General features: G+C 47.3%; 1 protein-coding gene and 1 long non-coding RNA gene across 4 annotated transcripts in view; one reads left to right on the top strand and one right to left on the bottom strand.

Annotated features, from left to right (window-relative positions):
- The window catches only part of RECQL5 (RecQ like helicase 5), a 912,465-nt gene that overhangs the window by 313,547 nt on the left and 575,767 nt on the right, over positions 1–23,151 (bottom strand). The gene's annotated exons all lie outside the window — the stretch shown is intronic.
- LOC144767350 (uncharacterized) overlaps positions 1,896–23,151 on the top strand; it is a 66,499-nt gene continuing 45,243 nt past the window's right edge. Inside the window, exon 1 of the long non-coding RNA XR_013598160.1 lies at positions 1,896–2,154. This is a non-coding gene — a long non-coding RNA (uncharacterized LOC144767350). The remainder of the gene's footprint in view (positions 2,155–23,151) is intronic.

The raw sequence follows: 23,151 nt of genomic DNA on the forward strand, positions 1-23,151 counted from the left end.
CTTCAGGCCGATCTCCCTTCTCCCCTACCTAGGGAAGATTCTCGAAAGCTACGTGACATCCTGCCTTTCCACCTACATTGAGGAGAATAATATCCTGGCCTCTCACCAGGCTGGTTTTCGTCCCGGCCACTCCACTGAGGGTGTGGTCCTCGCGGTCCTGGATGAACTTAAGGGGAAGGCCGACAGCAACCTCCCCCAGGCCTTGGTCCTTTTGGATCTGTCCGCTGCGTTTGATACGGTCGATCATGCCATCCTCCTCGACCGGGTCAGCGCAGCGGGCATCCAAGGCACTGCCCTCTCCTGGGTCGCGTCCTTTCTTCAGGGCAGATCACAGGCAGTTCACCTTTCTGACTTTTCTGCTCCCCCCATCCGGTCACATGTGGGGTACCTCAAGGTTCTTCCCTTTCCCCCCTTCTCTTCAACCTCTATATCCGCCCCCTCATCTCTTCCCTTCTCGAGCTGGGGGTCTCTGTGTATAACTACGCAGATGACCTCCAGCTCGTCTTTGATCTCTCCTCCCCAACTGACTCTCTTCCCAAGTTTTGCTCTACTCTTATTTTCATTTCCCAGTGGATGAGCTTCAATCATTTGAAGCTCAATCCCGATAAGACAGAGCTCGTCCTCACTGGTGGCTCGTCTAATCCCTGGTCCTCAGTTCACTGGCCCCTTTCTTTTGGCCCTCCCCAGTTTCCTCTGTCCGGACTTTGGGCATCAAGATCAGTAACGATCTATCTATGCATGCCCAAATTAGTTCCGTTGTGTCCTCCTGCTTTTCTTCCCTCCGTCTCATTCGCAAAATTTCCCGGTTCTTTTCTGTTGATGCTCTTAAAACCATTATCACGGCCCTCATTACATCCCGCCTGGATTATGGAAACGGCTTGTACGTAGGCATTCCTGCCTACGAAGCTCGCCGTCTCCAGGCCATCCAAAACCAGGCGGCCCGTCTTATCCTCCGTCTTCCCAACTCCTCCCACATCACTCCGGCCCTCAAATCCCTTCACTGGCTCCCTGTTCATTTTAGATCCCAGTTTAAACTAGCCTGTTTGGCCTTTCGGGCGCACGCCCGTTCTGCCCCGCTCTTCATTAACTCTCTACTCTCCTCCCATGCCCCCAGCCGCTCTCTCCGTTCCTCCTCTCTTTCTCTTCTTCACGTTCCCCGCTTCCGTAAATCCCGTACTGGGGGCACCCGCTTCTCAGTGCGGGCCCCCCAGATTTGGAACAATCTCCCTATCTCCATTCGCTCTATCCCTATCTTCTCCCACTTTCGTAAAGCCCTCAAAACTTTTCTTTTTCTCCAGGCTTTCCCCGGCTAATCCCCCTCGGACTCTCTGCAGATACTGATGTGTTCCTTAGCGCCAGGAAGCCGCTTGGCCGCAGTGCGCTTTATAAATTTCTTTTTCATTTCATTTCATTTCATTCGGTATTGTGCCCAAACTAAATAAAAGGGATCTGTTGGGCTATAAGCTGCTTTCTTGTCACTAGTATAGTGGACGGTGCCCCTAACTGGACATCGGATGCCCAGTCACCTTTGGGAACACCTTTAAGACGTTTTGTGGTTCGGTCTATTGTTTTGATGATGGATTTTTTTGTACAACTTTAGTTAGTTCTATACTTTGGATATAGACTATATTTCTTGTAAGCGTCCTTCCGGTACCATGACTTTACCTCAGCGTAATCTCGGGAGCCCAGCACCCCACCCAAACCTACCCCCTGGATTTTCTCTATCCAGGTTCTCGGAACCAAGCCCCTCAAAACGACCCCACGTTCCGATCTGTTGTTTCGAAGACTGCCCTCCTGTAGTGAGCACTGTCCTGCACCTTCCCTGTCCTTGTATCGAGGACGCACACTCCCTGCTCCCCGCGCTGCTGTTGCAGTGCTCAGTTATCCCAGAGTTGCCCCTGTGCCTCTGGCTGAACTCACACAGCGAGAACTAAACCTCCACGAAGTAGTGAATGCTGCAGCGCCGACCCTGCCCTGCGAGGCCCTCCCAGCCTCTCCTCTTCCAGCCCCAACGCTTAAATTGGTGGCTGCGGAGAGGAGACGCCAGTGCGGATGAAAGCGCGAGAGGCTCCGAGCCGGGCGGACCTGACAGACAGTCAACAACCGGGGCAGAGCACACTGGGCTGAGAGCCGCGCGCCGGGAGGAGAGAGGAGGTAGGAGTGTGAGAGAGTGAGTGCGGGAGGGTTCAAAGGGGGGAAAACGAAACAGAATTAGTTCTGGAAGAAAGTGCGAGGAGAGAGGAGTGTCCCGAAAAGAGACTAAATGCTGGACAGAGCTCAAGAGGGAAAACAAAATATGGGAGGCCGATAAGAGAGGGAAAAGGTAATACGGTGGGTGGGGGGTCAGCTGAGGATGGAGAGGTGAGGCATAGCTCAAGAAGGGCGATGAAAAACGCAAAGTAGGGACCACGGGATAAAACGGTAAGTGGAGTAAAAACGTGACGGAGGCCGAGGGAGAGTGCGCGAGGGAGAGCGAGAGAGGGAGAGCGAGAGAGAGAGAGCGCGAGAGATAGAGCGCGAGGGAGAGCGAGAGAGATAGAGCGCGCGGGAGTAGAGCGCGCGTGGAAGCCTTTGGAACTTAAGCGCTCGTACATCATAGCAAAAAGTTAGGTTTGGAAAGACTGTTCGCCTCCGAAGAAGGAGTTCTTGCACCGTGAGACTGTGGGGGAGGAGTAACACACCGGTGTACTCCTGCAAAGGTATATTGATACACGGTAGTATCCTCGCACAGGTAGTGTTCATTTACAGCAAGGCTGGAAGTGGGACGCACAATTCCAGCACCGTGAGAGTAGCAGAGGTTACTACAGTATCCTTTCACGGCGAGGGGCACACACAGGAATATGTCTGCACAGTGAAGATGGAGACGGGGGTCAAGGGACAGTGTACTTTCACTGAGGAGTTGGGGGTGCACATAGGTGTATATCCAGCAAAACTTAAAGTCAAAAGGGGTTACTAAAGGAGTATGCCAGCACAGTGAGGGGCGGAGGGGTTAGAGTATTCTTTCAGTGACATCGGGGCATAGTTTCAAATTATGCGGTATTTGTGCACGGTGAGACCGGAAGGGGTTACTATAGAGAAGTAAAGAGCGTAGGCAACACAAATATAAAGTGAACTAAACATTTCTGGTTTTTTTATATTCAACATCAGTATCTTTATACATTCCATTTTATTTCAAAGATTTTAATATATTTTAATCGTTTACACACATTACGTTTCAGCGTACTGCTTTGACCCTCTATATTCCAGGCAATGCGCTGGTGTAACTATTTCTCATACACAAAGTGTCTGGCCACTCGAATGTTTTATGACAATCTTGCACATCCGTGAAGCTCGCTCGCTGCCTATTGACAATGGCATATCCATGTATACTGCGAGCGCGTACGCGCCCTTCTAATGTTCTGACAAGATGTCTGGGTTTTCTCAGCCTCTGGATAAGGAGTCGAGGGTTGGGCCACTTTATCTTCACCAGTGGACTGCGGAAGAGCGCAAACCCCTCCCTCTTCGGGTTACATCGCCACATACCACGTTTCCTTCACAGGCAGCAGCTGTTGCAATGTTTTTATTTGCAGTCTCATTTTCGGGTCCACAACTCACTTGGCCTCTCAGAGTTTTTCCATGTCATATGTCGCAGTAAAAAAATAATTTTAAAAAAAATTATAAATATATATATAGCTATATATATCTATATATATCTATATATATCTATATATATATCTATATATATATATATATAGATATATATAGATATATATATATATATATTTATATATATATATATATATATAATCTCTCCATGCAGACCCCCTAAGTGCCCCAGTAGAAGGCATACTGCCGAAAACACGTTGGTCCGTTCTACTATGGAGCTAGGAGTTGTGTAATGCCTTACATATGGGGATAATGAAAATAAAGAACGTAAGATTTTACTTAGATGCGCCTTATTGTCTTTCGACTGTGTGCACCTGCATGAGGTACTCGCAAGCAGGACGCCCGGGAACTTGTAGGACAGACACAGAGACACACAGAGACACAGACACACACACACTCCCCCCCCCCCCCACCCACCGTCCAGGCTCCGACGGAAACAAAGGGTTTCCAGCATGCTATATATATATATTCTAACTTGACCGTGTCACTGTCTACCAGATCTGTTGTTAACAAATACTTTGCTATATACAGAGGGGACTTTAGTTCCGCCCCACGAGAGGAAATCACCCTCTCACCTCATGCATTTGGCTGTTTGGTGGCTCATTCCGCCTCTATGAAGTGCTTGCAACCTAGAGCACAAGGGGCTATTTTATTTTACATCTCAAAAGTACACTGCACAAAGCACACTGATTTAGTCATGAATCAAAATACAAATCAGATCTACTGGCTTCTCTGCTGCATGTTCTATTATTTACTTATGGCACTTGAGGTGTTGCTTTCCCCATCACTACTGTGGGACTGCAGGCAGCACAATGGGAAGAAAACAGGGAGGTCACACGAGGTGTGATATACTCTTGCAATGCAGTGCACAACTTGAGCGCCCTCCCGTTAGCCACATGTTGAGTCAACTTCATCTTGCCTGCTGGGAAGTGTAGTTACCTCTGTACCACTGGAAGGGAACGTCTCTAAGTCCGACCACTGAGGCGTCTAACTTGAATTATGCGGACCGGCTACAATGGAAATAACAACAAAAGAGCGATGTAATTGGGTGCCAAAAGGTACTCAATCAAATTATCTAAACAAGGAACTAAACCCAGTGGATAGAACAACACACAGTTAGATGGTAAAAAGAACCCTCACTCACCACCTAGTGGTGACATGCTTCATCATTGGGTTCTCATTGGAAGGACCGAATGTCCTCCCAGTGTGCTACTACGCCTGCTTACAGCGGAGCGGGTTAAGTGTGTGTTGAGTAGTGCTAACCAAACAAGTGTGAGAATGTGCAAGGATTAAAAAATGCCGAGTTGTGACTATCAACAACTTTATTAAGAGTCCAACTCGCATTGGTTAAAACAAGTGAAAAAGATGACTATTACAATAGTTCTGTTATTGAAAACCAATAGTCCTGAATAAAATGGTCAACATGTTTCTGCAATGAGCCAAAAAATCGCTCTGCATTCGTCAGGACCTTCAAATTAGTCTCTCGGCGGTGTGCACACGCTAATGCGCACCCATCCGTGAAGATATCAATGTGAAAAAGTAAGATATATTTATTTCGTTACTCACGGCATTACCCATGGGGGCACTCACAGTATTTACTGGAGCCCGGTTTCTGTGAAAGGGAAGAATATATTGACAGGTTAAACAGTCAGAGTCATACATTATTTATGGTCATCAAATCCAACCCTTCACCATAAACCATGGGTTTAGTGCCAAGTTTAATTCCTGCTCCAATGTATAAGCATCAAGGGAAAGATAACCTTATTTCAAACCCGGCAGACCCAGATAGTGATCAAAAACAACCGGTAATTTCATGATTAATACCGATATTTTACAGAGTAATTTCATTTTTCTCTAGAAAACTCCCAAATGGAGTATCATTGTAATGACTGTGAATGTCTGTAAAATAAACATCATTATATAATGTTTTCCGAGAATATTAAAGTTTTAGCAGTGCATACTGGCTACGTCAAAACGTGGTTTATAGTTAAAAAGGAAGTCAAAAACGGCATGGAAACTCAGAGCTACTCACAGAACAAAAGTCAAGTTAACGCTCCATGGGGGATGTATGACGTTACAACGCATACTTTTACAACGCCTACCTTTACAACGCGGTTTTTACCACGCATACCATTACAACGCATAGCGCTTTGGGGTGCTGGATAGTGAATAGTTTAATTTACTATTCCAACTCCAGTCCCCGAGGATAGTAGGGAAGGTTATTGGATAGTAAATTAACCTATTCCCTATCCTAGAGCGCCCCCCAGAGCAATGCGTTGTAATAGTTTGCGTTGTAAAGGTTACATACCCTCCATGGGTAACCACGGCAGAGGTAATCTTCACGCCGTGCTACCTACAAATTAAACAATAAGGATAATTATCGAGTGACTAACACCCGTTTACCGCTAGAAGCGCGTTCTAAATAGCACGAGAGGGAACTTACAATTCAGCCGGCGGCTCCCTGCTGCAAACCTATTTCGTTCACTTCCGTGGCCCGGATGCTATGGCGTCCGTGTTTGCTCTGACTAAAAGAGCGTCATCACGTAGTCACGTGATTAGGGTGTTGGATGCGGAATGCTTGGTTTCTTAAAAATGTAGTACTTATTTCACATAAGCCCAAGCTGGCGCGGCACAAAAACCAAACAACAAAACTTTATCGATCATGACAGAGTGCTTGGTATCTCAGAGGTACAGTGATGTACTCAAATGAGCCCACGGTGGTGCAACATGAAAATAAAACTATCAATCTATTTCAAAACGTTATATACCAATGTGGGAATACCCAACGATACAGTGATACTAGTGACATTCTTTAAAGATGTTAGGTGTCTAAGCGTGTGAGGCGGACCTATCACGTTTTTCGATGAGCATAGATGTTTATATATTTGCTTGGTATATATATTATCATGTCTGCACTCAAAAAGGGGTTAAACCCCGTTTTCAACCAGACCTGAAGCGTGGTATAGGCAAATGACTGTGTTAGATGTAAGGGGTGTGAAGCGGATCTACCACGTTTTCATGATATGCGTGCATATTTATATGTTTACTGGATGTTTATATTTTTATTTTTCTTAGTCTGCACTCAGGTAGGCATTATACCCTATTTTCAACCAGACCAGCGGCGTGGTATATACACAGGTGACCAGTACCCCGTGGAAGCGTGAACCTTAGGGCACAGTATCAGCAGAGGCACTCACATTGTGCTGCATTAGCGGCGCAGAACAGAGCCCCAAGGGATATCGTCGTTAAATCCCGACTGATGGGTCGATAGACGATATATCCATCTCTGTTCTTGTTCGAAAAGCCTCCTTTCGTTACCTCCGCTTAAATGCTCAATGATGGTCCACCGCATGTCATTTGGCGTGTGATTCATTTCCAGGAAATGGTTAGTCAATTTAGTAGTATTCTTCTTGCATCGGATATTGCTCCGATGCTCGCAGATCCTCAGTTTTACTCGTCTAGTCGTCATCCCAACATACTGCAGGGAACAAGGACATGATATCAGATAAACTACATTGCTGGTATTGCAATTAGTGTGGCTTTGTTGTTCCCATTGCCTATTGGGTTCGATGTTCAAAGACTTGGTGTGCGAGGTCAGGTGGCAGATGCTACAATTCCCACATGGGAAATGTCCCATCACAGGTGGCAGACCCCAGGCATTCAGTACCCCTTTGTCATGTATTTTGTGATTTTGTACAGGACGGGTATGGACTAATGAATCCTTTAGACTTGCAGCTCTCTTGTACGAGAACATAGGTTTAACCCAATCTCGTTTGTTACTAGTTAGAAGCTTCCAGTGTTTTTGGATGACACGACTCACTGAATTAGAGATCGGGTTATAGGTGGTGACGCAAGTCAAAGGTATTTCTGTGGCTGGTTCCTTCGGATAGGTGTCTAGTAGCGCATCCCTGTTTTGATTGGTTGCCCTCTTCCTGCTTTTTGATAAGATCTTCTTAGGGTAACCACGTGCTTCCAATTTGTCTGTCAATTCATCAGCCTGAAGTTTGTAATCTGTTTTTTCGCTACAATTTCTCCTAATGCGGAGATACTGTCCATAGGGGAGGTTTTCCCTCAATGGGCGGGGATGGAAACTCGTTCATGGGTGAATCTCAAATGCGGATTGCGGGTATTGATCCAGTTGAAGAACGGCAAGAGAGTGTCCTCATCACCTTTCCATAAGACGAGGACATCATCTATATATCTTTGCCAGACCACGATATTAGATGCAAAAGGATTGTCTGGAGTTAAGATGGATTTTTTCTCAAAGTCATAAACGTACAATCCGGCCACCGAAGGGGCAAAGGTACTGCCCATTGAGGTCCCTGTTTTCTGCAGATAAAGTTTGTCTTCATATTGAATTTTTTTTTTCTTGAGTGCCAGTGTGGCACAGTCCACTACAAATGTGCGGGTGGTGGTATAGTTCCAGATTGTCTGATCAAGTGCCTCCGCTAATACCTTTATGGTCTCATCTTGTGGGATACATGTATAAAGGCTCTCAATATCGAGAGTGACCAGGAAGCATGGTTCCTCTGGTATCTCAATAGTCCTTAACATGGCTAGAAGACTCTTGGTATCCTTTACATAGGTTTCAGTGGATTGTATTAGCGGTTTGAGAAAAAAATCACAATATTGTGATAGGGCTTTCAATAGGGACCCTATACCGGAGACTATAGGGCGACCCGGGGGTGGTACGACATTTTTGTGAGTTTTTGGCAGAGTATAAAAATAAGGTACTCTGCCACTAGAAGATGTTAAAAAGTCAGATTCATGTTTAGAAACCAGCCCTTCCTGTTCTGCTGTAGACACCAATTCGCAGATCTCCCTGCGAAGTTCCTCTGAGGGGTCTTTTCTCAGGCGTGTATAATTTTGTGTGTTGTCCAAAAGTCGACGGCATTCAATGTCATAACCTCGCTTGTCTTGAACGACTACTCCGCCCCCTTTATCTGCACTTTTTATTATGACGGCTGTATTTTGCTTCAGTGTCTGGATGGCTTGGAATTCGGTAGCATTCAAGTTTTTATAGAGGTTTGGTTCTGTTAGTGATTCAACCTCATTCAACACAGCCTGTTCAAAAGCCAAAATAGCAGGTGGTGTGAGATGCGGAGGAGGTGTAAAGATCGATTTGAGTTTAAACTGGGTATCGCTCTCATTGATGCCCGTTTGCTCATTGTGTTTATCTTCAAAAAAACTCTTCAACCGTAATTTTCGAAAAAACTCTCCGAGCTCACATTTTAATTTTAATTTGTCCAGGCGGGGGGGGGGGTTGGTATAAAACCTAAGCCTTTTTCGAGGACCGCTTTTTCTGCTGCATTTAGAGTGTACCCGGACAGGTTGGTCACTAGGCTTACTTGTTGCTTGGGCCTGCTCTCTGTTCCCCGGATTTGCTCCTTGTGTTGTCCCCCACAGTCTCGGTTTGTTCCCAATTAACTTGATTGGCACCTTTTTGTTTCCCCCTGTCTCTCCTCCCCCGGCCTAAAAAAGGCTGTTGAAACATGTTCTGATGGAATTGTGGATGTGGGGTGAATGGTGCATTCCAACCCATCATCGGGGGATAAGGGGGTTGGAAGGGGTTAGGTTGGAAGGGTGTCATCCCTTGTTGCTGAAAATGGGGGTTCCACACCGGGAAGGGAGCAAAATTTTGCTGCCCTCGACCTCTACCTCGACCCCTTCCTCTGTTACCTTTATTGTTACTACTGGAACTTGAACCACTAGTATTCGAATCAGCTGAGGAGTCCGAGTTGTAATCGGTCACGGCTGGCTGGACAAATTCAGGATTGGCATAAGGGTAAACACGATTATAAGACCAACGCTTTAGATCTTTTTGAAGTTTCTATGCCTTGGATTGTGCAAGGTTTTCTTTATATTCATTTTGTTCTTTATTTAGCTCTTCTAATTTCTTTTTATAACCCGTCAAAGTCGCCTTAAACTGAGATTCGGTGGTCTGAATTTCTAAGAGAAGGGCTTCAGAGAGTCTTAACGCTGTTTTAATAATTAGGATGCCCCAGTCTCTGGTGCAGTGCTACAATGGCCTGGAACCAATCTGTGTACTCAGTACAGCCGCAGCTCTGCTGGCCAATGCCCGTCAGATGTATGGACTTCCCTTCCTAGTGCATATTCGAACCTACGCACAAGCGTCAGGGCTGGCCCGTATTGCTTTCCCACAGAGGACAGGCATCTGGCTACCCGCCACTATTGTATCGCCCAAGTCATCCACAAAGCTGCAATGCTATCGGACTTGTTCCTGTGTACAATGGCTGCATTCCCAACTTGACTCCAGCTGGCAAGAGGGCCAGTGAGAAGGCTGGTCACTGGATTCCATCCATGCCTTCTCGTCTTCTAACTGCTGCCTCCTGGTGGTAACGCAAGGCAGCAAGTACAGTGGCATCCGTTCCCAAGGGTGAAAAGGCCCCACTTCGCCCCATTCAGGGACTAATAAACTAGGGAATGGGGTCTGGTTTCCACGTTTGTATTCGGGATTCTGGCATCCTTGCATGAAGCTACTGCCCCGAAGCGAAGCAACGCCCTCTTCTTCACCCAGACTTTCATGTTCATGGTTGTACTGTTTAGGCTCAGGAGAGAAGGAAGATTTTTGGAAGGGGACGATACCTGTGGGTCGATACCTTGCCTGAGTAAATTCGCTCCCCTCTAAAGGTCACCCCTGCTGGGCCGCCCCTTATTCCCAACGGGAGAAAAGCCATGGCAGCATTTTATACCGAGGGGCGTCTCTTTCCGCAATTACAAAGATCAATTAATGTCTCGTCCCCCATGCTGCTGGGAGGGCAGAGACGTCTTCAAACTCTGGCTTGTGAATGTCACCGCCACCCTGCAAGAGCAGCTCTTCGCCACAGGCAGTGCGCATGCTCGGTCGGGTCATCAGCAGGCGCAATAATGGTGCATCTGGCAGCGCAGAGCTGGAACCCCTGGCTCATCACTGGCGCGAGCGCAGGTTCAGCTGATAGGCTGCAGGCCCATCAAGAGCCAGGGGATATTTTTCGGAGGACTGCCGAATCTTAAGAGACACAAACACATGTAGGGGCATCTGAGGCCTGCTAGCTCATCGCAAGCACGGCTACAGACAAAAGTAGCAAAATTGGGGTACTGCGAGCGCACAAACAGGTCGCGTCAGAGGACTGCTAGCTCACCGTACATAGAAATACAGGTCATTCAGGAGACTGCTGTCTCACTCTCATCCCAAGGATAGGCCACCGAGGGCGCATGCCCTCCGCGGGCGCGAGACCACCGAGGGCGCGGGCACAGGTCACCCGAGGGCGCGTGCCTAGTAGGGCCACCGAGGGCACAGCTCCAACGAGGGTGCGGGCACAGGCCTACCGAGGGTGCGGGCACAGGCCTACCGAGGGTGCGGGCACAGGCCTACCGAGGGTGCGGGCACAGGCCTACCGAGGGTGCGGGCACAGGCCCACCGAAGGCGCGGGCACATCTTGTTTGAGCCGGATGACCCCTTGCTCATTTGGGGCGTACCCCAGCAGAGGAGGCCGATCCAAGGACTGTTATCTCATCACATAGACAGAGAGGTCCCGGTAAGTCCTGCCAGTGCACCACAAGCACCGGCCTCTGCGAGGAGTGAGAGATCGTCACAAGCGCAAGCATATTTAAGTATCTGTGCCCATGTCTCTGAGGCCTACCACCATATGGTTGGCTAACATCACGTGACAGGCCTGGCACTCGGTTCATAGGGCGCTGCTGCCACCACACCTCGGGCGGGCCTTCCTCACCCCAAGGGCGTAGTCTTGTGGTCTCTGCTTCTCTCCACACCCTCTCATCAGTCTCGGATTGCAGTCTGGAGCTGCTTACGGTTTGGTTTCAACAGACCAGCTGTAAATTCCGGTGGCTGCAAGTGCAAAAGAAAGGCCACAGACATGCTGCTGCAGTGTCCCCTTCTCCTACAGCTCATCCTGAAACATTCCCAGAGTGACACCAACTTCTCTCGAATAAAAGGCAGTGCCTCCTGCTTGAATGAACCATTCATGGAGACCAAGAAACACCTAAACTGAGGTGGCCAGAGCAACGTCGGCGCCAGGAGCGCACAGAGGCGGGACGAAAGCACCGGCACAGGACAAAAGGACAGACTCTCGGGTGAGGAGATACGGACACTGCAGAGAGGAAGGAATAATCCTGCCACACACTCACTACCCTTTGGTGATAGTCAGGGGCGTAATACACGCCCCCGCGGTGCAGTGGTGAGGGATGGGCTTGCTCTAGCTCCAAGGGGTCCCCTCTAGTCACTGTGTAGTTACTGTTAGGTCAGGTCAGGAGAATGTTTACATAGAAAAGGCATATGTTCCGTTCTTAATAACTTCGGTGCAGTGAAGCAAGATTCGAAAACAACAGGTGATGGACCGAATGCAGATCAATGTCATACATTTACCCCAGTACAGAGATTTGGGCCTAAATCCATCTTTTTTTGCTCACCATGCCATTCCAGTTTGAACCCAGCCATATGCAAATCAGTCTTAACCCTGTGCCCCATGGGAATAGTCCAGCCCTAACTGCCAAGTCAGGTCCTCTCTGGACTGGAAACAAGCATCCAAGGACCGGTTTCGGGCTTTCAGCCCTCATCAGCCTGGATAGCTTGATTCCAGTGGCATGGAGAGCACGGGACTCACGCCTGAGCATACCCGTCCCACTCGGGGTGACAAATGCAAAAACAACAGGTGATAGACCGTTTTGCTGTTCACCCTATGTGGGAAGGGTATGCCCAGACGTGGGTCCCGTGCTCACTACGCCACTGGAGTCAAGCTATCCCGGCTGAAGACGGCTGACAGCCAGAAACCGGTCCTAGGATGCTTGATTCCGGTCCAGGGAAGACATGGCTTGGCAGTTCGGGCTGGACTGTTCCCATGAGGCACAGGGTCAAGACTGATTTGCATATGGCCAGGTCTGAACTGGGGTGGCTTGGTGAGCAAAATAACAAGAGATTAAACCCAGATCTGTGACTGGGGGTGAATGTTTTGCCACTGTGCAACATTCCGTCCATCATATTGTTTGTTTTGCTGTTCACCCTATGTGGGAAGTGTATGCCCAGACGTGGGTCCTGTGCTCCCTACGCCACTGGAGTCAAGCTATCCTGGCTGAAGACGGCTGACATGGCTTGGCAGTTCGGCTGGCTGTTCCCATGAGGCACTGGGTCAAGACTGATTTACATATGGCCATGTCTGAACAGGGGTGGCTTGGTGAGACAAATAACAATGGATTAAACCCAGATCTGTGACTGGGGGTGAATGTTTTGCCATTGTGCAACATTCCGTCCATCATCTTGTTTGTTTTTGTGAAGCAAGAATCGTACACATCCATCCGTCCAACGGAGACAAGAATAAGGAGGAGCCAAGAGCAACATTTCGTATTTTAACTCCTACAGGATCTTCTTCTCCTTAATACAGAAAATAATGCTCAATAGAATTACATTAAACCTGGCACTAAAGTGGAACTGTACTCGAGGAAGGCCTTTGCTTGGTTTGGTGTACATCCATTAAGTATTTTGCACAATTAGCATATTAAAAATTGTTCTGGTCTGGTCATGATGATGTTATATTTAAGAACTATCTGAACCATTAATCCAAGAAGGATCCTCTGTAGATATGCAAATCCAGTTTGAAAAATAAAGGCACACCATTGGACTAGGGGAGCATTTCTCCATCCACTGCTCATTCATGCACATTTTTAGTGTTCAGACACGCTGGCAATCACAGAGAAAAGTCTGTAGCGATCACCATTAGCCAGTGTAAGAAAATGCCTATTTTAGTATGGCCCCCCAAGTTTTTCGATTGATGCTGCTGGTTTTTCAACTGAGAGTGCACTGGGCCTTCTAATCAGACCTCAGTGCCCTAAAGTGTATTTCAAAGTGTCTGTACCCAATTGAAAACGACTAACTTACCTGTAAATCCCTAGTATATGTTACCCTGGTACCCAAGGCATGTAAGTTAGAGGGGTACCCCAGGGCTTGCAGCATTAGTTATGCCATCTTGGAGGTCCTCCAAGAAAAACGAGTCCTGCACTCTGTCACTGCAGACTGGTAGAGCAGTCCTGTACTGCTAGACCGAAACCGCCATTGAAAGCAATGGCAATGCCACTACTCCCCTTGTACATCTGTGTAAGTCACCCATCTGGCAGGCCCACAGAGTCCTAAGGCAGAGTGCAACTTATGACACAGACAGGACATGTATTTTATATGTCCTGACAGTAAACACACCAAACCACAATTTTTACTGTGGAAAGACTCGGTTGCTCAATTGGCAAGTACAAGATTACATGCGAACGCCTCAACGGTGTGACCAAAGTGAGCACTCCCAGGCATCCAACAACTTGTTGCATTAAACTCTTAAATCTGACTTGTATCTCAAGTCAAAATGAATGTAAGTGCAGCTTTATTTATTTTTACAAAACAGCCACCTTGTTGCCTTTAAAATTACTGTGCCTTCCCAGGAACACACACAGAGCCTGTTCGACAAGACTGCTTTCCGCCCTCCTGAATACACATGCTAACAACTTTCAGGAAGAAAAACAATTAGGGATTGCAGGCCAGGGAGGTGTTCCTTTACCCTTGCAGGAAGCTACTTGGGTCTTAGCCCCAAAAGGCAAGCTTTAAAGTTAAAGTCGCCCTTGAAGGGCAGATGTGTCACACTAGGGAGGGGAGCTGCCCCACTATTCAGGCAGACAGGCTGGCACAGGGAGCAGAGAGGGGAAACCAGCTGCCTAACCGGATTGCCCAGGGGTGTGCATCTCTAAGGTAACCACATCCGTGGGTGAGGCTAGTGAGGTCTGAACACTGAAAGAAGGGTCTCGCCATTTGGAGAGTGGGCAGAATGGTGCATTTTTGAAATGCCAGATGCCACAATCTACAGGAAGTGGTCACCAGGCGGGAGGGAACCTGGTGGCCCACTGGCTACCAACCGCATTCAGCCCCGAGGGCATTTTCCAAATACAAAAGCAGCAGCCCTGGCACCGACACCTCACATCTCCACCGACTTTCAGTGAAGATGGTCAATGGCTCCCCAGATGACGATACCACATTCTGAAAAACTTACACAAGGGAAGGTACTTCAATAAGACAGTAGGTAAGGCCTGGGAAGTGCAGAGAAGCTAAGCATGCAAGTAGCAGTTTATCATAGGTCAAGATGATACGTGTGAACACCTTCTTAAGATGAGTCATAAGGCGAGTCTGTGCCACACTAAAGAGGGTAAGTTCTGGGGTTTGTTACACGTGTTGGAGCAGACCAGCAGAACACTAAGTACCACAAGGGCAGAGGGTTGACATTCACAACAAGTATTTGCAATGCAATAGGTCTTGCATTTACGAGAGTTTGAGCTATTGGCATTGTAAATGACAATGCTTTTCATTTATGTGTTTTTAAAAGAGATAAATAAAAGGCATTGTCATTTACAATGCCAATAGCTTAAACTCTCGCAAATGCAAGACCTATTGCATTGCAAATGAGTGCAATAAAAATAAAGCATTAGGAGAGAGCGATTTGAGAAAATAGTGCTCGGAGGCTGTAATTAAAGTCTACTGAGTAACAACATACATAACGGGGGTGTCACCATGAGAGGTTACAAAATAAGACAAGGCGGGACTAAGGAGGGACTGCTAAGCCATTTAACCAATGAACAGCCACAGTTTACAGAGGACAATGACACAAGCCAATGAAAAATATGGTGGGAGCGTACCTACCTCAATACAGTATGCCCTGCAGAGAAGCGCATGCGCTGCCCAAGCGCGACGTAAAAAGTAGAGAACAGCAGGCTGACATGCAATCATGGCCAGGAGAAAATAAAATGTATGGGCAAGGTTTGCTGCTTCTCATTTCAAAGAAAGATAATGAAAACAGACACAAGAAGAGTGGGTTACTTGAAATAAACTAGGGAAAACACTAGACCGATAAGGGCAGCACATTAGTGTTATAGCAATAGTGGAGAATATATAGAATTTTTGAACAGATTAACCCATGTAGAAAAGAGACTAAAAGAACAGCAAACATCAGAAAAATTACAAACACTATAACATTCAAGAAAGAAATCAAGAACTTTCTTATGAGCAAGTTCCTCCCATACCAAGACAAACTCTACCGAAGACTTGCCACTGATTGTATGACCATATACCCAATATGGGAGTAGGATTTGACTGAACCTCAAAGAAATACTACCTCAGAACATTGTAACTTAAGTCTCAATTAATACCGTCCCGTTATTGTTTTCCCCTATATCAGACTTTTATGATCTTACTGCTTTATACATATTATGTTTGTAACCCATACCATAGGATGTTAAGCGCTCTGATACCCATGGGTCATGTTCGCGCTATAGAAAACTGTAAAATAAATAAATAAATAAATAAATAAAATAAACAGGAGATAGTTCTATGAGCCAAGACAGAAGCAGATGGCTGTGCTAATAAGGTCAAAGGAAAAAATACAAAGGGGCCATGGAAATCTCTGAGAAATGGGGCATCTGGAAACAAAACACCACAAAGTCCGAGTGAGAGGCTTAATTTTCCCGGAAAGGTTCCCAAAGAGGAAAAGTCTCAAATAAAGAGCCTTGAACAAAGTGACTCAAGAGGAAGACCCATCGTGCCCAGGACAAGAAAATTAAAGACAATTAATTTCGAGTGCGTCCTGAAAATTCTCTGACGCACTCTCTGACGCACCACCTGACGCCTCTATCATCATACAACAGAATGGATGGACAACCCGTTTTAGAAAACACCAGTCTCAATCAAGGAACCAAGGCAATCCTTTGCCAAACTAGTTTAGAAAAGCTATTATAACTTCATGGAGGATGGACGAGGCTGATCAGCAGTCAGAAAACCAAAGTTCCCCACAGGAAACAAACAGTACTTTCGAGGGCATGGAAAGTAGTGGCAAACTAGGGGATTCCTACTAGAATTAGATGATGGTTAAGTAAGTTCAGAGAATCCCTGAGTCCTTGCCACAGAACAGAAGAAACCCAGCAATGAAAGGAGTGACAAACTGATATGTTAGGGCTAAACACAGGAACAGGAATCGTTCTGCAAGGACAGAAGAATAAGGCAAGCAAGTTCAGAGATCTCTAGACATTCTAGAGAAAGTTGATTTGGTAAACAACTGCGGCTGACAGGAAAGAGCAACCTTTTCATATAAGATATAACAAGATCATAGAACACCGGTTGCCTCCTGATACAAACAAAAGCAGCAGCCCTCTATTGCCTTTGACACTGTTGATCATCCCATCCTCATCCACACCCTGAAGCCTTGAATGGAATTCACTGGCATTCTCCTTCAGTTTTTTTACTCGTATGCATCTAAACACCAGATCATTCACATTTGCACCTCCCAGTCCCAGAAGATCCCCATCACCTGCAGAGATCCCTATGATTCCATCTAGTCCCCGTCATCTTCAGCCCTATACAAGGAAGCCCACAGGACCATACTCACTGATAAATGCATCAAAATTCCTCAATGCACTAACTATGCATAACTCTACCGTTTCCTCTGTTCCAGTCTTATGCATCAATATCTGGATGTCCAAGACCTACCTGAAATCAAAAGACACAGATGATGTCAGCAGCCAGACTAGCTTGAATCCAGTGACACAGTGAGCCCGGGACCCACATCTGGGCATACCCTTTGCACTTAGGGCGAGAAATCAAAAGACACATGGATTATGGATGGAATGCAGAGCAAATCAAACATCAACACCGTCAATAGATCCATCGTTCTTTTGCTCACCATGCCACCCCAGTTTTCCATACTGGAATGGCATGGAGAGCAAAAAAACAACGGATTTAGGTCCAGATATCTGTACTGGGGTGACTAATGGCATTGTTCTGCATTCTGTCCATTAATTGTTCTTTTTGCATATGTCACGCTGAGTGGGACAGGTATGCCCAGACGTGGGTCCTGTTCTCTCCATGCTACTGGAGTCAAGCTATCCTGGCTGATGAGGGGTGAAACCTGGAAACCGGTCCTAGGATGCTTGTTTCCAGTCCAGGGAGGACCTGGCCTGGCAGTTCAGGCTGGACTGTTCCATTTGGGCGTATGCTCAAGACTGATTTGCATATGGCTGGGTTCAAACTGGAATGGCATCAGAGCAAAAAAACGATGGATTTAGGCCCAGATCGTTGTACCGATGTGAATGTATGACATTGTTCTGCATTCTGTACATCAATTCTTCTTATTGCAGTACCTACCTGAAGTTCATCGCCACCAAACAGAATGTCTATTAGCCAAAAACAAGGAGTTCCAACTAATCTAAACTTGGTACATCATTTTAGAAAGCCGGCTTACTACAGTGGAGAAAAGCCTCACACTACTGAGATAAACTAGCCACTAATCAGGCACTGTTTGTCTGAGATAATCACGTCCACACACTGGTAGCGATTTGACACGAGACAGTAGGCTTTCGGCAGAGCTGGAGTGCTAAGGATGCAAGAGACATCAAGACAATTGAGTGGATTTAAATTAATCACCAGCTGTTTTTGAACAGAACTTTGTAAGACAGCCACAAAGTATGTTATAGTATCAAAATGTGTGCCAACTTCATCATACACTTAAGGGCAAAGAGAAAGCCCTCATTCAGATACATACATTTCTCATTACAAGCTTTTGCATCTGGAACACCCTCCCACTGGAGTCACGGCGATCTTTGCTGAATTCCATAAAGCAAAAGCTTAAAACTTGTTTGACTAATCAGTTCTAAGACCAGGCCCGGTTCGAGAGGGTTGACCAGACCCACCCAAGGAATACCATGACCCACCCAAGGAATACCATGGCCCACCCAAGGCCATTCAGAACTGAAAAACAATAGTTTTTCACCTTAATGTTTCACAGAGGCGTGCATCCCCATGGGATCTCCCTTATCATTTATTTGAATGATTAACACCATTGACATAAGATATTTTCAGGCCTGGGAGAGGTGTGAAGTCAGCAGTTTATTAGCGGCTATGATGCACAAATGACCAGCATGGATATCCTGAAAACTGAATTATGATTCTGGGCTTATGGCATCATATTTTTTAACTTTAATTGCTTTGCAAGGTAAAAAGCTGCCAACGTTTTTTAAAAACAAGAAATGCTGTAAAGTGGCTCTGTATGGCAGCAGACGCATTGCTAATGCTGCACATGACGGGAGCATGCTGCAGTCTTAAAGTTCTCCATCTTATAGATTTGAAAAGCAGTGTCACTCCCCTTCCCCAAAGCCGGAAGCACATCAAAGAAAGCTAAGTATGTAGCTCTTTGGATGCTGATTATTATGTTAAAAATGTCAAACGCAAACAGATGCCAATACTTAAAATATCCGATCGATTAAATACTTTGTTGAGTTTTGGCCAGTACCCACTCATCTTCTATCCTTCTTTACGGTTGTCTAAGACCAGCAGCAAGGCACCCAACCAGTTGGCTGGTGTATTACAAATGCGGTCTGTCAGTCCATTCTAAAATTCATTTTTTCTTTTTAAACTTATTCTCGCTGGCGTTTTTTTACCTTTGTCTTTACTGGCATTGTCTGCAACATGGTGTATATAGAAAAGTGTGACTGATGCGCTCCAGTGGTGCAGACTTTATTTGTCAAGCATTATATCCGATACAGAAGTTACTAACGTTTTTCTCTGCTTTATTTGGGCAAGCTATAGTGTGGTCACAGGTGTGTGCGCTGGGAGCATGAAAGCACATGTCCTTGGGGTGCAGGTATAAATCACGGGGTGTTTCAGTTCTACTAGGAACCTTGAGGCTACTAGTGACGGAATGGCATTTGCTGACGTGAGCCTGGCCTTTTGCTGGTCAGTTTTGGGAACGAGGCTGCGCCGGTGATGGCTGCAAGGTGAGAGCCCATCAGCGGGTGTGTGGGGTGGGATTCTGAGTGCATGCTATTATACTGTTGTGGTGCAGTGTGTGACAAGCAGAAGTGTGGCCCGTGCCTGTGGTGACTGAAAGGGGAATGCGTCTTAGCCGGGGAGGGTGTTGTATGCTGCTGTAATGTTGCTTGGCGTCACAGCCAGGGATGTGCAGATCCTTTGTAATAGTGGCTTCAGGGCCAGCGAGACAGTCAGTCGCAACCTAGAAGACAGTGGCATTTCTACACCTCTGTTGCATGGTATTGTAGGGAGAGTGCTCCATGTGACAGCAGTAACTGGGAAACTGCAGACCCTGCCTTATTTTTTTGTTTGTTTGTACAATTTTGTTTGCCTTTTGTGTTTGGAGATGGGCGGAGGTTCGGTACGGTGGAGTAAATGCTGAAATAGTTGTGCTCTTTTATATGTAGGGTGCTGATGGCAAGTTTGTGTGTGCATGGTGGTGTGTGTCTGGAGGTGCTGTGCAGGGTAATTGACTAGTGCTGTGCAGGGTAATTGACTTTTAATTGACTAGTTTGAATAGACGGGTGGTGATGGGCGAAACACGAGAGACCTGCTTTCTCATAACCGAAAGGTGTAACATAACGAGAGGTGTAACGTGCACATCGTTAAATTGAGAGGCCTACTTGTAACGAAGAGAATTCCAGCACTTATTATCCTACCCCAGCAATCTATGCGAAAAGGGCAGATACCAGAGTCAACTGTCCCTGCTGTACGCTCCATAGTCCTGGCGTTCCAGGACAGGACCACTGAACTCCCACGCCCTCTGGAACGTGCACTCTGACAAGGCCACATAACTTCCTCCTTAACAAAAAAAAACAAAAAGATAATGAAGCAACAAAGTTAACACTGGAACTTCCAACTAACAATATTAACTGTGACTATACTGAGACTGCAAAATGCACATTGGAGTAGGGAAAACGTGAGCTGATAGAATAGGTCACAAACATGAACAACATCCAACTCCGGGTACTTATCAGGGCCTTTGCACATGCCTTCCAAGCCTGGTAACCCCAGCCCCTACCCTTCATCATCCGGTCTCCCTGTCCTGAAACGTCTGGAACAGGATACTGACACTGGGAAACCCATGCAACTGAAGATTAACACAGTTCTCCTCTTAAACGTCGATGAATACCCAAGATTCAGCATACTCACAATCCATCAACCAACTTCAACTGCTACTTCCAGCACATCCTAGTTTACCAACAATTACATACCTGTGGTAATTGAGATCCGGCAAACGCAGGAGGTCAACTGAAACCTTCACATTCCACCCTCAACCAGAGTTCCACATTCTAAGCTTCCCCACACCATTCTACTCCGTAAGGCTTGGGACCCCCAAAACATAAGATAGAAAATATATTACATTAGGTTATTACACACCTTCCTTTTGAAAAAAGCAAAAACAAAAAACAAGCACTGTATAACAAAACCTTAAATAAAAAAAACGTACAAATATACCACTTAAAACTATATCCATTTGGGGGCGTGACTTGGAGCTTCAAGCTGGCAGTCGCACTCCGAGTGTGCTCAGGACCCCTCCGTCATCCGTTCTGAGTTTCCATGCTCATCGGCAGCTGTCCCTCTCTCCCTAAGGAGGAGTCCATTCTGCCATTACCAGCGGCGGACATCAGAGAAGAGCGAAATCAAGGGAAACGGAGAGTGACGTCCTGATCCACCCTAGTTCTCCTGACTACTACCCAGGCAAGATGGCGATCTGAGCTCAGCGCCCAATACTGTGGAAAGCCGCAAACTGTCTTCCCCCTCCACTGCTGCATAAACGGGGTCTGTGGCATTCCCGGCGTCCCCTGCGGGGCATACATGGGTGCTGGGGGTCCCGGTGGTTGCTGTGACGTAACCGGACTGTGACCGGAGTCTCTGGTCTAATGGGTGGGCCCAGAATCACACTCCATCCCGCAGTGACGCTCGGCGCCCCGACCCCGGCGCGACCTGGGTGCCGTCGGCCTGACACAGCCCTTTCCAGCAGACCGGGGAGTGCTGAGGTCCTGCACTTGTAGGCACATCGGAAGCAGAGGCCAGTTGCCCTTCCGGAGTCCCCCTGCACCCGCAGTGGTCCCGCCCTAGACCCTGCGGTGATCGGCCCGTGCTCTGGCCCTGGGTGCCCGAACACGAGCCGGAATCGGCCCTGATGTGGATTGGGGCTAAAGACGGGCACCACAGGACATTCGCGGAGGCACCTGCGCTCTGAACCAACTGATCTTCGGGCTGTGGTTGGAACCCTGCAGTGCGTCATGGCGGGGGGCCCCGGAACTGGGGACGCGAGCATCCGTGCTGGCCCATGTGTTGCCCGGGCTTGGGAATGCAGATTCCGCACTGAGTGAATGGAAGACAATGGACTGATGCCGATTGTTTTAAACCACCCATGAAGAGGTAAGCAAGAGGAGACGCAGGGCGGGAGAGCCCAACACAGGATGGAGTGGACTCACTCTCTACTCCAACCTCCAAGCAGCGCTTAACAGCCTGACCACTGGGTCCACAGTCCTAGAGTGGAGCCCGCACCACAGCTTCGATTACTCATCCAAGCACAGACTCCTCTGGAAGCCCACCCTCCCCCTGCCAGACATGATCAGATCCCAAACACTGTACACCAGGGAGTCCGGCAGGGACCTGGGTAGAGGTGGCCATATCCCGGGAGCAAGCCTATCCCCCGCACCACTGCGGGCTGAGGACGCCAATGGATCTGAACCCACACCACTCGAACAACCAGGCCTTCCTCATTAAGGCCTAACAACCTGGCCTGGACGACACTAACAACACCCCCCACTGCTCCAGGAGCTCTGCGCGGCCTTGCCTGTGTCTACAGGGTGTCCAGGCAGAAAAGGCTCTCGCGCCACTTCATAGACCGCCCAACCCTAGACATAGCTCAGACTAACATCTGCCCGCCCCTCAGGACGAACATGGGGAAAGAGCGCAGACTAACCCCCCCTTCCCCGCGACGCAGACCAAGATCGATCAATATACTACCAGGCGGGGGAGCTACTGAGAAATCTGCTCTGACAGGATGTGATCTTAACACAATCCTACAAGCCATTAGCTCTTCTCAAGCCTCAGTAAAAAACAAGATCGTAGAGGTCCATGTGAATATGGCTCTACTCCGGCAGGACCTCCAAAATGCGACAGCCCACATTTTTTAAACTGAATCCCGCATCTCCTGTGTTAAAGACAACATACTACGATTGACGGAACAAGTAGCCCAACTACAGACCCACACCAAAGAGCTGCACAAAAGGTCATTAGATGCTGAAAATAGGTCTAGACGCAACAATATTCGTCTGGTGGGGTTTCCTGAAGGGTCAAACAGGGTCAGGTGGAGGCTCTCATCAAGCAATGGATCACGTCATAGATGCCCAAAGACATACTGTCAGCATGGTTCTCAGTAGAACGAGCCCACCGATCTCTGGCACCCAAACTTCTTCCAGGTGCTCCACACCGACTTATCATTGCCAGGATCCTTAACTTCAAAGATAGAGACTCAATTTTAAGAGAAGCCCGCATTCAGAAAACCCCGACCTACCAAAATCATACCATAATGATATTTTGTGATTATGCGAGGGAGGTCCAGACTCAAAGACGTTCATACACAGATGTTAAGCAAAAGTTGTGCATCCTCAATCTACAATACAGATTGCTTTTTCCGGTCCGCCTCC

The sequence above is a fragment of the Lissotriton helveticus genome, chromosome 7 (assembly GCF_964261635.1).
Source record: "Lissotriton helveticus chromosome 7, aLisHel1.1, whole genome shotgun sequence".
Classification (NCBI taxonomy): domain Eukaryota; kingdom Metazoa; phylum Chordata; class Amphibia; order Caudata; family Salamandridae; genus Lissotriton; species Lissotriton helveticus.